This window comes from Anomalospiza imberbis, unplaced genomic scaffold (assembly GCF_031753505.1).
Source record: "Anomalospiza imberbis isolate Cuckoo-Finch-1a 21T00152 unplaced genomic scaffold, ASM3175350v1 scaffold_136, whole genome shotgun sequence".
Classification (NCBI taxonomy): Eukaryota; Metazoa; Chordata; class Aves; order Passeriformes; family Viduidae; genus Anomalospiza; species Anomalospiza imberbis.
In genome coordinates, this window is record NW_027099760.1 from 152,601 (window position 1) to 167,171 (window position 14,571).

General features: G+C 48.2%; 1 protein-coding gene and 1 long non-coding RNA gene across 2 annotated transcripts in view; both read right to left on the minus strand.

The window, feature by feature from the left end:
• LOC137466090 (zinc finger protein 850-like) overlaps positions 1-14,571 on the minus strand; it is a 164,207-nt gene that overhangs the window by 117,800 nt on the left and 31,836 nt on the right. The gene's annotated exons all lie outside the window — the stretch shown is intronic.
• Positions 343-3,278, minus strand: LOC137466091 (uncharacterized). Its single transcript, XR_010994983.1, has 4 exons — positions 2,865-3,278; positions 1,985-2,033; positions 1,209-1,318; positions 343-454 (listed from the first exon to the last, which is right to left on the minus strand). It is a non-coding gene; the product is annotated as an uncharacterized lncRNA (long non-coding RNA).

Consider the following 14,571-nt stretch of genomic DNA (forward strand, 5'->3'; position numbering starts at 1 on the left):
GAAAGGACAGTTTAGAATTCTGCCAGCAGCGACTTTGCTCTGACAGGCCAGGAGTGCAGTGCAGACAAGCTCCAGGCAAACGGTTCAAGGCAAAGCTGAGAACAGCACATCAAATCCAAAACAGACAGAGAGTGCCACAACAGCAGGAAAGAGAACAAGAACAGAGTAGAAGTGCAGTGCTGCTGGCAGGCCGTTCACTGCAGGGGCTCTTCCTTCTCCAGCCCATGACAACAACAGAGAAACAAAGCCCTGAGCCTGGAGCCACTCCTGCTCTCACGCCCTGCTGGGAAGGACCATCGTGTCCAAGGCATGGCAGTCACAGGCAGGATCCCTCACCTCCCGACTGACAGCTGCCATCTCTCCTTCAGCCATGCGTGTCTGTCTGACAACGTCCTGCAAAGTTCCTCCATCCATGTATTCCATCACCAGCCAGAGATCTCCATCAACAAGGAAGCTGGAAGAGGAAAGCAGTGGCATGGAGACCAATGTGCAGTGCTCAGTTCCCCCATGGAAAAGCCTGGAGTGGAGTTTTGTTGCCAGGTCACTTGTCAATGAGGACAGAATCCGATGGAGAGACATTCCTGCCAGGCTGCACAGCCCTTGGGATCTGCACAGTCTAAAGGAGGAGACCCCTGTGAGAAAGGAGAGGCCTGAGATGGCAAGCAGGTGAAAAATGCAGTTTAGCAAAGGCCCAGATCAATGTGGAACCACAACACTGGCCCCCAGCTGGTTCAGCTTCTGAACTCATCAGTTCCACCCTTCCCTGCAGAACAAGGCAACACAGCTCCCAGGGTTATCCAGGGGAGGAGGCCGGGCAGCACTTGGGACAGAAGGGGTCAGAAAACCTTTCAGAAAGTCCCTTCAGAAACAGGCAAGGCCAGTGACAAATGGGCAAACGAGGCATTTCTGGGAACAAGAACCTGGTCTTCCTGGCATCTGCAGCAATGGGAAAGGGCTGGGAAGAAGAAGCCAAGGGAAATAATTTCTGCTGTGGTTTACCAGCACTTGTTGTAAGACACAGAAAACAGGGTCAGCTTGAAGGGAAAACCAAACCAAAGCAACAAAAGCACATGGAGGGAGCGAACTGCCAGGCTGTTGATTTAGGAAAATACATCTGGGTCAGGCATTTTCAAATCAGGCTACAGACTACGGATGCCAGGAAAGGTTAAGGCAGGGCCCGGGCACGGGATAAGGCCTGAAGCACTCACCTGTCCAAGGAGCTGACAATGTTGGGGTTCTTCTTGTCCTTCAGGAGCAGGAGCTCATTCACAGCTCGTTCCCTGTTCTGCCCTCTGAGACTCATTTTCTTTATGGCCACCTGAAGGGACATTGCAGACCTTTCACTGGAGGAGTCTGTGGCAGGAGGCCGCAGCAAACACGGAGCGAGTCTTTTTGGAGCGACGGAGCCGGGCTGTGCCCAACTGCCTTGGGATGGGACACCAGAGCTCAGCAAGTGCCATTCCCACAGCCCATTGCTCTGCTCGCTGGGGGCTGCTTACAGGACACATGGCCAGAGACATTTGGCCTTGCAAGCTCTGCAGAAATGGCCCCTCAGCTGTCAGCCTCCAAGCTCTAACCACATTCTCTGCACCTACAGTCTTCTCAAATGGCCTCAACACTCTCATTATTGTTCAAACACATTCTGCAAGCAGGGGGTAATTCTGGTTCTGTGCAAACAGAGCAAAACAGCCGGGAACCCTTTAGCAGTTCTATGGGATTGGGTCATGATTTCAGATGCAACTGCTCTGGTTGGAATTGCACAACAAAGCAAACACACACATCCATTGCCCTGCTTGCATTCCTTTGGGCACTTCAGAAGGACCAAGTCTGTCCCAGCTGTGCTCTGCAGGCTGACACGGCTCTGCCTGCAGAGGAGCAGCCTGTGCAGGAAAGCTCTGCTGGCCCCCAAAGCTGCAGCCACAGCTCCCAGCAGAGGGGAGAGCCCTGGAGAGCTGCCAGACGTGCTGGGCGTGTTGACACTGACCTCTCCTCCAGTGGCCCTGTCGAGTCCTTTAGAAACGGTTCCGAAAGCCCTGGAGACAAAACAGCAGAGAAGAAAGAAGCAGCGCTTTAGGCCCTGGCAGTGCAAGCCAGCCCAGACAGGAGATCTCTGCTGCCTGCAGCGTTCACAAACACCTGGGGGCATCGACCCTTCCAACAACAGCGCAGCAGCCACCAGCCCTCTGCCATGCAAGGTGTGCCAGAGAAAACTGAGACCCAACACCAAGGAATTGGGCTGGGGCAAATCCCAAATGTCCACGCTGCACTGCTTTAGTTCAAAACTTGAAGTGAGCAATGGGTGTCTAAAGAACTGGAAAAGAATGCATTCCATCCTTTTCCATTTCCTGCCTATGACCTGCAGGATCCACAAGGGCCCTGCCATCAGGCAGGTGATGCATTTTCCCCCAGAGTGCATCAGCTCTGTGTCTGTTACTGAATGTATGGGCTCTACTACCTGTGCTAGAATAGAGCACTTATTAGTTCAGCTCTGGTTTCTGTTTCTAAACCATTAGGTTGTTAATCCTGACCGGAGGATATTTTTTGAAGCAAAATATTTGAAAGAAATCTCCTTGGGAACTGTTTTCTGACAGTCACCAGATGGTGAGTGGCTCTTTTAGGCAATCCAATTCCAGGGACAGAAGATGTTCCAGGTCCTGCTCCTTGCTGCAGGCAGGACACTGCCAGCCTCAGGGGCCTTTGACGGTGCCTTCTGAGCACAGGTATCAATTCTGATCAGGACTGAGGGACAGCAGGATGGTACCCCAGTGTCTGGAGGTGTTTGGAGCTCTCCTGACTTCTCACTTGATCCTGCACCAGCACAACACCTGGGCCTGCTTGTGCAGAAGTAACTGCCGTGCACTTACCCTTGGCCAATCTGCTCCACTTCCAGGTATTTCTCGGCAGGCTCCGCCAGGCTCACGGTGTTCCCTGAAAGAAACCACGTGGAAGACGCTCCCTCCCAGAGTGAGACCCCGCCTTGCAGCAGAGCCAGAATGCAGCCCCCCTCCCTGGGGCCGTCAGCCCCTTGGTCTCAGCTGGGGAAGGACAAGAAATGACCCTGGCACATTCAGCTGCAGAGCAGCACTGGGTGCAGCTGATGCCGAGACACACACACAGCACCCTGCTCTGGCACACAGGAACAGAGCAGACGTACTCAGCTGCATCAGGCACCACTCCCCTCTCCCCTCTGGCTGCAGGGCTGTGCTGCTGTCAGAATGTTCAGCCCAGGATCCCACAGCCGAGGGAGGTTCAGTGTCCTCTTCCCAAGCACAGGGAGCTTCTCCGTCCTCTTCCCAAAATGCTGCAGGTTCGCCATCATCTTTCCAAGCCAGGGGACGTTCACTGTCCGCTTCCCATGCTGGGAGAAGTTCACCCTCCTCTTCCCAAGACACAGGATGTCCTCTGTCCTCCTCCCACACCAGGAGATGTCCACTGTCCTTGTCCCACACCGCAGGAGCCTCGCCGTTGTGTTCCCACAGCGCGGGATGTTCGCCCTCGTCTCCCAGAGCAGCGGGAAGTTCACTGTCATCTCCCGGCACTGAGGGACGTTCACCATCGTCCCCCGGAACAGCGGGAAGCTCACTGCTGCCTTCCTCCTCTTTGGCCTCCTCTTTGGAAGCAGAGGGAGCCAGAGGAGGTGCTGGTGCTGCTTTTGTGCCCTGTGGACAGAAAGAAAAGGAGAAAACTCCCAGGGATCCCTTTGCTGCTGCAAGGACACTGACAGGAACTTTCCTTCAGCCTCCCAGGCTGGCACTCAGCTGCCACATGCTGAGCTCACAGCTTGCTGCACAATTCCAAACACCAAAGGTTCCTTTCCCACTCACCGAAGGAGGAGCTGCTCGGGATCCACTCATGAGGTGCCCTGCAACGGGAGAGGGAACATGAACCAGATGCTGTCAGGAAAACAACTGCCTGTGGTGGGAAATGCCCCAGAGCAAGGCAACCCCGAGAGAGCATTTTGCTTTCACAGCGTCCCTCCAGGAGCCACAGTCCCTTCACACAGCAAGAGAACAGCACAAAATACTGGGCTGGGTCAGCTCTTGGCTGGACAGGCAGTTCCAGGCTCTGCTGCCACAGACTCCCCGCTTGAGGGAACAGAACCCCCCAAGGCTCATTGCAAATGCTGTGCATGCCCCGCTGGCTGCAGACACCCCCTTTTCCAGCTGCAGCTGCTGCCAGGAGCTCTCCCAAAGCAATGGTGTCTTCATGGCAATTTGGTTACAAAGTCAGCTCAGGCCCAGAGGAAGAACAGCAAGCACACAGCAAGCCCAAAGCCACAGCACCGAGGGAAAACCTCGACTTACGTGCCAAGTGGGTTAAAAAATACCCCGCATACGCCACAGAGTACAGCGTGCAAACTGCAGCAGCCACGTGCTGGATCATTTTGGCTGCGCTGCACACGTCTGCAGACTGTAGCCCTGCAAGCACAGAAGGACACCCGTCAGGGCTGGGCTGGCTGCTGAGAATGCCTCGGGCAGGAGGATCCTCCGGCAACGAGCAGTGCCCAGAGCCACTCTGGACACTGAGGCCTCCGTGTGCCACAGCAACGGGAACACCTCGGGGACGTGGCAGTGCTCCTGTGACATCACAGCAGCAGCTCACGCAGAAACCGCCTGGAAGGTTCTCCTGTGTCACAAAGGAGCACAAAGAAACCTCCCAGGGCACAGCCTGTTGCCCAAAGGATCCAGGAGGAGCTCTGAAAATGCAGCAAACAAGGACACCCCATAGCCCAGCCTGAACACTGAGGAGGAACAAGGACGGCACCAAAGCAGAGCAAACATGACCTTTAGTCACTGACACTTCTGGCTAAAATCAGCAAGCCGTGTTCCCTCTGGGATCTTTGTTCTCGTTCTAAAAACAAGCAAGGTTCTCCACTCTAAATATAGAGAAGGCAGGAACTGGGCAGGTGGTGGGATGAGGAAGGAGGAGGAGGAGGGAGAGAGGAAAAGGAGGAGCAGGAAGAGGAGGAGCAGGAGCAGGAAAAGGAGGAGAAACAGGATGTTCCAGTGCCCCCTGTGGCCGCAGTACCCTTGGCCCCGGGACCATCGCCCCCAGCTCATCCTGCAGGTGAGAGGGGAGGGGGAGCTCATCCCAAATCTATCGGGGGGTCCCTGTGAGGGTTTTTTTACTGGGGTGTGTTTGGAGCTTGCAGATTGTGGAATTGAGCCCCAAATATCGTCTGGGAGGCCCAAGTAAACACTGGGAGGGTTTTTTTCTCTGTGTGTGTGTGTGTGTGTGTGCGTTTGGATCTTGCAGGACCCCAAAGCTGAGCCCCTTGGGGGGATCTTTGGGAGTCCACGTGGCCATTGCCCAGGGTCACCAGGGGGAGGACATTGGTCCTGGGGACCCCCGGGGGAGCAGAGGAGGGGAACTCCTGGGACCCCCAGAGTGGGGGGAGTAGAGAGGGGCAATCCTGGAGCTGGGGGACCCATGGCTGGCTGGAAAGGGGGGGAGCCTGGAGAGGAGGGACCCCTGGGATCTCAAAGTAGAGCATCAGGGGAGAAGGGACCCCATGGACCCCCAACAGCCCCTGGATTATCCCTAAGCAGGAGGCCGGAGAAGGGGGAGCCCCTGGAGCCATTGGACCCCCATCATCCCAGGGAAAGGAAACCTCTGGCACCCCAAAAGTGGAGAGATCAGAGATAGGGAACTCCTGGGAGAGTTGTTTTGGGCTGAACCATGATATAGTGGAGATTTCCATGGACACAAGACTCCTGCTGAGTTCTAGGGATGGACTTGGGCAGTGAGGAGCCTCTACTCCAATGCCCTCCCACCTTGGTTTTCCCCAAAGCAGGATTTGTCATTCCCTGGGTGTGACTGGATGGAGGAGGAGGAAAAGCCTCGGAAATCCTGCTGGAGGAGTCGATGAGCCATCGGTTGTGTGGCAGAGCCTCGACAATCGGTGCCCAATAGTGCTCGGAGCCAATGAGAGCGCGCGGCGCTGCTGAGCCCGCGCTGCTCCGGACTGGTGCTGCCAGCGCAGCGCGGCCGCTCTGGGGCTGGTGCTTGTAAGAGCCCGTCTGAAGCCCCTTGTTCTCCATTCTGCCTTCAGATTGCCACGAGAAAGAATCCCTTCCCCCGCTGCAGTTCCGACTTAGAACAGGACACAGTGCAGGTGGAACAACTGAACCATCATTCTAGCTGTTCCGAACAAGGCCTGACAAGAACTTGGCAAGGAGTTGGCAAGGACTTGGCAAAGACCTGACATGGACCCAGCACGGGACAGCCTGATGCGCGGCCTGCTTCTAATCTCCGTTCTTAAGCCGAAGGAACTTTTGGGGGGACTCCCGTGGTCCTTCATTGAAGACCCCTCATCTGCCTCGTTACCACTGTGACAAATAAAGAATGAGAACCCTCCTCCCAAGGACTGAGACTGAGACCCCTACTATAGGGAGGAGGGGAAATTGGTGGTCTGACCACTAATGACATGACCTGTTTCCCTTCAGTAATTTCAATGGACTTATTCTTTATTGTATTCGCCTTGCTTTGGTGGTTTCTGTGGACTCACCTGTTCCCTCGTGGCGATTACAATGGACTTTCATTGTTACACTTGTTCCCCCCTCTTTCCTCTGTGGACTATAACTGGACCCCCGAGTCGACCAGAACTTCGGAGACTCCCCCGACACGACAGACGGATCCCCATCGTCCGGACCACTGAAGATCTCGCCTGTGTTGGAAGCTATTCCCATCCCCCTCTTCTCTCTCCCTCTCTATTATTTTATCTCCTTTCTGATCCCCACTATCGCATATACTGTTTTGGCCCCTAATAAAGGTGCATTTGTTGTGATTAACTGATAGTCCCTTGTTGTTTGCCTTTTTGTACTTTTGGGATCGGTGAAAAGAACCATCACGACACCCCGCAAAAAGCGGATCGTGACATTAAATTGGCGTCACGGACAGGATTTCTGTCTAGACAGGAGGGTTGCAAATGAAAAAGCACCCACACTGTCTTTGGAAATTCACATAAGATCCCTTAGTGCAAAAGGTGGGACACTGTTGTTTTGTTGTTGTTGTTTTATTATTGTTGTTGTGTGTATCTGGTCTGGGAAGGAAGGGACAACTTGAAGAAACTAAGCAGAGCCTCCCAGGCACATTATTGTCCCTTCACCCACCCAAGGAAGCGAAGGGCGACACAGCGAGGGCTGTGTGGTTTGTGGAACTTAAGTTTGTACCTCCCTGTTGTGGTTTTGGTCCCTTCACAAAATGAGTGATAACCTTAATGATAAAGCTAAAGTTGGGCTTTATGCTCTACTAGCTAAATATAATGCCAAACCTTCTCCAGGAGGAGAGGAATGGGCACAAAATAATTGGTTTAATTTGGATAATGTGGTTGATAGAGTGTGTTCTTTACAACATGATACAAAGTTCAAACTGGGCAAGAATAAAACCATCTTATGCTCAGTTTTGGGAGCTTGTCTTACGGCAGCCGTAGAAACTCGCTCACAACGAAGAAGTGAGCAAGAAATAATAATAGACTCCCTTCAAAAATTAGTAGAAATTTTACAAAAACAGTTATATGAAGCAAGAAATGTGACTTATGCATTGCAAGCTGCCTTAACAGAAGAACATGTTAACAAATCACACAATGCTGATTCCCCTACAGAAACAGAGGAGAAGGAAACTACTCACATTAGACAGATTTACCCCCAAAAGGAACTTGAAGCAGCAAATAATTGTGGGGAACATTGCTGCCATCACTTGAGACCCCTAATTAAAACAGAGTATAATTATCTCAGTGATGATGATCTCGAACCTCACATCACAACCAAACACATACCATACACTGCCACTGAGTTAGCTAAGCTTAAAAAGGAATACGGACGCCTCCCACACGAATCAGAAACAGAATATGTTTTCCGGGTGTCCCTCACTGGTGGTGATCAAATTAAATTAACTGAACAAGAAGCCAGTGGGTACTGGGGACACGGTGTCTTCCTAACAACGGGAGAAAAACGTGACACATGGTCCCTGACACAGCGTGAGGCTTTTTGGGCCGGGGGAACGAGCCCCTTAGAAAGGGGAGATCGCATAGCTATAATTAGTACCCCTGACCAACTCTTAGAAAGTGTGCATAAAGCCGCTTGCCTGCAAATGATTCATGAGAAGAAGTTAATTCCTGGCTTTGAATCCCCAATGCAATTACCTGTGAAGCCCGAAATAATGACCCCTTTAATTCGTGAGCTTCCAGAAACTACTGCCATTACCTTACAAAAAACTATTATGACATTAAGCCCTGTGGAAAGACTGGACAGATTCCTGGGTAATCCCACTGATTGCACTGGATCTACTGATCCCAACTTTACCCCATCCCATTCATCCTTACAAGCCACAGCTTCAAAATGCAGCTCGCCTGCCAGTAGTCGTAAAGTCTGGACATGGGGTGAAGTTGCAGAAGATTTGATTAATTACTGTAGAAAATATGGACCAGTAAAAACCCTGGAAGAAAAACCAGAGAAAACAAAAGGAGTTCGGTCCATTGGGATTCCTTATGGTAAAAATTCAGAAAAGGGAAAACAAAGCCCTGACCGCCAGCATTGGTGGTCGTTAGGAGTCCAAAAAGGAGTCCCCAGAGATATAATCGATGGTTTGCCTCTTGATAAATTACAGAAATTAATAACTAATTGGCGCCATCGAAAATCAAATCCGCCAATCCAACCCACGGCACCCAAACCTCCTTAAAACATGGGCAAGGAGCCAACTCTTCCTCCGCCTCTCCTTCCCCTCCCTCCTCAGAACACGGGCAAGGAACCAACCCTCCCTCAGCATCTCCTCCGAAACACAGAAACAGTAACCTTTTCCCAACTCCTCTCTCAAACCCAGTCAGCGGGCCATTTCTCTCTCAGCCCCCTCCTCAGAATTCGGGAAATGAGCTGACACAGTTTCAGGGAAACTAACTTCTCCGTCCTTTACAGGTGAGCGAAAGGACGGAGCATGGGTATACTTGAGAATGCTCACTAAAAATAAATTAGGAGATATTTTAATTACAGCTGTTACGGGTCCCAAACGTGCTCTTGTAACATTTTTGATTGACACTGGGGCACAAATTTCTGCATTAACAGAAAAAGATGCTCAGAGGAGTGGAGTTGTTCCAACTAAGAGACAATACTGTGTTCTAAATGCCCTAGGAAAGTCAGAATCTATGAATGTAGCCTTGGTCAAACTCACACTTCCTGGAGATGAGAATCAATTAGTTGTCAAAATGGTAATTGGGAACATTCCAAACAATTTACTAGGGATGGATGTTCTTGCTGGAGACAATGGGAGGACTCAGAAGGATCTTTGTGGTGTTTTGGCGCTACACCTTTAAATATTAGGTTGCTTCAAACCGCACCTTCTCTACCATATAGTAAAATAACAAATGTAAAACAATATCCTCTACCTTCTGGAGCCAGAGAAGGTATCAAACCAGTTATACAGGATTTGCGAGACCAGGGAGTAATAATTAACACACATTCTGCTTTCAACTCGCCTGTCTGGCCAGTGCGTAAATCCAATGGGAAATGGAGGCTAACAGTTGATTTCCGCAGGCTTAATGCCAACACAGACCCTCTCACAGCAGCAGTCCCGAATTTAGCCGAGTTGATAATATCTATTCAAGAAAAAGCTCATCCTATTATGGCAACTATAGATGTCAAAGACATGTTTTTTATGATACCTATACAGCCAGAAGATAGGGACCGTTTCGCTTTTACGTGGGAAAGACAGCAATACACTTTCACTAGGCTTCCCCAAGGATACAAGCATTCCCCCACTCTAGCCCACCATGCACTAGCTAAAGAAATAGAAAAGATATCCAAACCTGATGATGTAGCTGTTTACCAATACATTGATGACATTTTGGTGGGAGGGATGAAATTGAAGCAGTAGGAGAGACTCAACAGAAAATAATCTCTCATTTAGAGAGTCTCGATTTACAGATTCCCCCGGAAAAAATTCAAAAGCCCTCCCAAGAAGTAAAGTTCTTGGGAATTTGGTGGAAAGGGGGCATGACATGTATTCCACCAGACACCTTGACTTCTTTAGATCAGATTAAAATGCCTCACACTAGAAAGGATCTCCAACAGGCTCTGGGACTATTAGTGTTCTGGAGAAAACACATTCCAGATTTCTCGATAATTGCTAGGCCCCTTTATGACTTGCTGAGGAAAGGGGTAAAATGGGATTGGACTCCTTCTCAGGAAGAAGCATTGCAATTACTGATTTTTGAGGCAACAGCTCATCAAGCATTGGGTCCCATCCATCCTACAGATCCCTTTCAGGTAGAATGGGGATTCGCTGCCTCAGGGCTGTCAGTACACATATGGCAGAGGGGACCTGAGGGTCCAACAAGGCCTGTGGGCTTCTATTCTCGTGGTTTCAGAGATGCTGAGAAAAGATACACTACCTGGGAAAAGGGGCTGTTTGTGGTTAGTTTGGCTCTCATTGAAGTGGAAAAAATAGCACGTCAACAACCTATTGTGCTAAGGGGCCCCTTCAAGGTTATTAAGACAGTCACTAGTGGAACCCCCCCTCCTGACGGGGTGGCTCAGAGGGCCTCAGTTAGGAAGTGGTATGCTCAAATCGAACATTACTGTAATATTTTTACAATTACAGAAGGAGCTGTAAAAAATTTAGCAATCCAAGAAACTGAGGAGTTGGATAGTGGCCAAGATAAACCAGTCTCTGTAATCAAAGTGGCCCCTCCTTTCTCTCCTGAACAATCAGCAAATTCTTGGTTTACTGATGCTTCTGCTAAAAGGGAAGGTAAAATGTGGAAGTATAAAGCAGCAGCCCTTCACATTTCCTCTGGTGAGCAAATAATTACAGAAGGCGAAGGTAGTGCACAGGTTGGGGAGCTGGTAGCTGTCTGGAGTGTTTTCCAACGAGAAGCACAAAATTCCTCTTTGGTCTGCATTTACACTGACTCTTATGCTGTATACAAAGGTTGTACTGAATGGCTTCCTTTTTGGCAGCAAAACGATTGGGAAGTCAACAGAATTCCGGTATGGCAAAAGGAAAAGTGGCAAGAAATATTAAATATTGCAAGTCAGGGGAACTTTGCAGTAGGTTGGGTGGCCTCTCATCAAACAGATGGGAATCCAGCAGGAGAATGGAATAATAAAGCTGATGAGCTAGCAAGGCTTAGTCCCCTGAAAAAGGAGCAAATTACAGAGGAATGGAATCAATTGTTAGAATGGCTGCATGTAAAAAGGCAGCACACAGGTGCAAAAGATTTATACCAGGAAGCTCATGCCCGGGGTTGGCCCGTTACTAGAGAAATGTGTAAAACATGCATATCAGCCTGTGAGCAGTGTCGCAAGCGACTGGAAAGACACCCTTTAGAAGATGACCCTTTGCATTTGAGGAAAGGCAAAGGCTTGTGGGACGCATGGCAGGTAGATTATATTGGTCCCTTTAAGAAATCAGGAGGAAAACATTTTGTGTTAGTAGGAGTAGAGATTGTGTCTGGGTTAGTTCAAGCTGATGCTTTTAAAAGAGCTACTGGGGACAATACTGTCAAAGCTTTACAGGGGTGGTTTGGAACTTTCCCAAAGCCACAGGAAATTCAGTCTGATAACGGGTCTCATTTCACTGCTAGAGTTGTACAGGACTGGGCAAAAGGTGAAGGAATCAAATGGATTTTTCACACCCCTTACTATCCTCAAGCTAACGGATTGTAGAAAGGACTAATGGTCTTTTAAAGAGACTCTTAAAACCACAGGAAGGAAATTGGGACCTCCGATTATGGGAAGCTGTCAAAGGTGTAAATGACAGATGGGGAGTAAATGGGTGTCCCAAGATCACTGCTTTTTGTCCAACAGCTCCAAGCATCATTCCGTGCTGGAAGGACCTGACGATTCCACAAACCCTGCTCATTATCCTGGACAACCTGTTTTGGTAGACCTCCCTACAGTAGGGGAGGTACCACTTGTGTTGAAAACTCCTCTGAATAAATATGCATGGGTAGCTTCCGATGCTCTGGGAAAGGAGCACAGGATAAATACACGCTGGATAATTCCATCATTCTAACCTTTTCTGCCATATAGTGGCAGAACTTTTCTGTTGTGTTTACCTTTACAGAAGAACCTCGAGGGACAACATCATCTGAGCCATGATAAAATTGGTGATACTTTTCTGCATCTTACCACAACTCTCTGGCCAGAATCCTGCTGAGTGGCCATGGTCTGAAGCTACCATCGAGCACACTAATGCCCTAGGATCATATCCTAAAGGTCGTCACCCGAGTCTGGCAACTATTGTGCTACATAACTCTAAGGTATATCGTCCAAATGAGTGGGGATGGGATCAGAAGGAATGGACCAGAACCCTAACTGGAACGATTGGTGAGACTATTGTGGTAGCATGCAGAAAAGTGGAAGGATCTCTACATGAGAAAGCTTCCTCTATCACAATTGCTGGAAATTTTATGGAGCCAGGAGGAAAAAATTATTTGAAAATCCCTTCAGCAAAATTATGCCCTACCAAGAAATGGGAGTGTGCCAAAATATTTCCCCTTACCCTATGCTGCCGTCAAGAATATATTGGTAATTATACCGCAGTTCGCCGAACTAACAATATTGCAATTACAAAAGACTGCAAAAATGAATCTGTTGATTGCTGGTATAGCTTTACTTTAGCTAAAACCACTTATGTGACATGTAGCTGGCAAAACAACTTGACTAACCCATTTAGTTTGCAAGGCCTGGTTTACAAATTTAAGATTAATGCTACAACCAATAATAATATAATAGTCATACCCCAATGGACGGAAAGCCCCTTTACCGAAGGACCTTGGTCCCAAGCTTTTGTTTATTTTTCCGGATACATGGGAAATGTAAAAGATTTAAATCTAATAACTCTTGTCATGCATAATAATCACACATACACCAGGCAAGAATGGAAAGAATACAAAACCTGGCAGCTTCAAGGGATAATGGGGGAGAAAATTAGCATAGGATGCCGAATGGTTAACAAAACTGCTTATAGTAAGGCAACCTCAATCAGTGTTCAAATAGGTCAAACAGACAAGCAGGAAAAAGTCTGCACGCACCCAAGCATACAGGATTGTTGGCACAATTTTACATTAACACAGACTGCAGAAGTGGTTTGCTTATGGGGAAAAAACACCGAAGGGCTTTCTTTTAAGTTCATAATAAATGCTGTAGCCCAATCCACTACGGTTTATACCACCACCACCACCACCACCACTCGAGCTCAACCACCAGTTATGCTTACCCCGAAAATTTTTGAAGTTGGACCATATATAATCAGGAAAACCGGCCAACAACAGATATTATTTAATCCGGCACGGTCTCTTAAACAAGTTAAATTGCTGATGCAAAATAATGTCTCAGAAATACAACCAGCTTGTTCACCCTTTTTGCAAACCTCTTTTCAGGGCTGGACAACCTGGCTGCGACAGTGGAACCCTCCTAAAAACCGGGTGCCAAGAGACATAACCGGTGTTGTGGGAACGGGATTGGGAATCCTAAATAGTATAGATTCAGAAGTATTAATGAATAAACTGACTTCTACGACTAAAGATTTAACCAAAATACAACAACCACTGCAATCGTCCTTATCGGCCTTGGGAACACATCAGTGGTTGCTATCAAATATTTTACCAAATTGGGAAAAGATAAATGTGAATGATAGCAAATTGATAATTGATGCACTTAATGCCACACAAAGCAATGTTTCCTTAGCTCTTAGCTGTATCCACGCTCAATTATGGATGCAGTCAGTTGCTGCCTCAATTATAAGAGAAGGTGAAGAAGGCACTTTTCCTACTGAAATTAGGAAAATAGTCTGGGACAGTGCCACTGATTTTGAAAGGGATTTCCAATCCTGGTGGAATTTAGTGAATTTTACTTATAACCCCATCACAAACATAGCCACAGCATTTGTGTTGACCATAAGTGATGCCTCAGTACATTTGATATTCCCTGTCATTGCATCCTTTACACTATAGATGTTCCCAGGACTGTAGACACAAGGAGATTATAAGGTTAGAAGATATGTTTTACATAATTTTCTCTTATGATTTGTTCTAATCACTGTTTTAATTATTTGTTTATTGATTATAAAATTGTACTGAGTAATGTCGATTATACTAGATATATTACCTTATTGTTTAATATTGATTATACTGGTTTACTTTTTGATCAATTTATCGTTTAATTGATTAATACTGGTTATTATCTAAACAATTTATTGTTTAACTATTATTGATTTAATTAATACTTATTGTATTTTGCTTATTATTTAATTATAGTTTGCTTACTAATATGTTGTGATTGTTTTAGGTTTCCTGTTTTCTCTTTCCTTTCCTTTTTCTCTTCTCTTCTCCCTGGGATGTGCTGCCGACACTTGACGAGTCCTGAAGACTCCACAACGACCCCATGGAATCCTGCTGATGAAGATCTTTCGAGGGCAATCGTCAGTCACCGGGTGGTGTAAGAGCCCATCTGAAGCCCCTTGTTCTCCATTCTGCCTTCCGATTGCCACGAGAAAGAATCCCTTCCCCCACTGCAGTTCCGACTTAGAACAGGACACAGTGCAGGTGGAACCACTGAACCATCATGCTAGCTG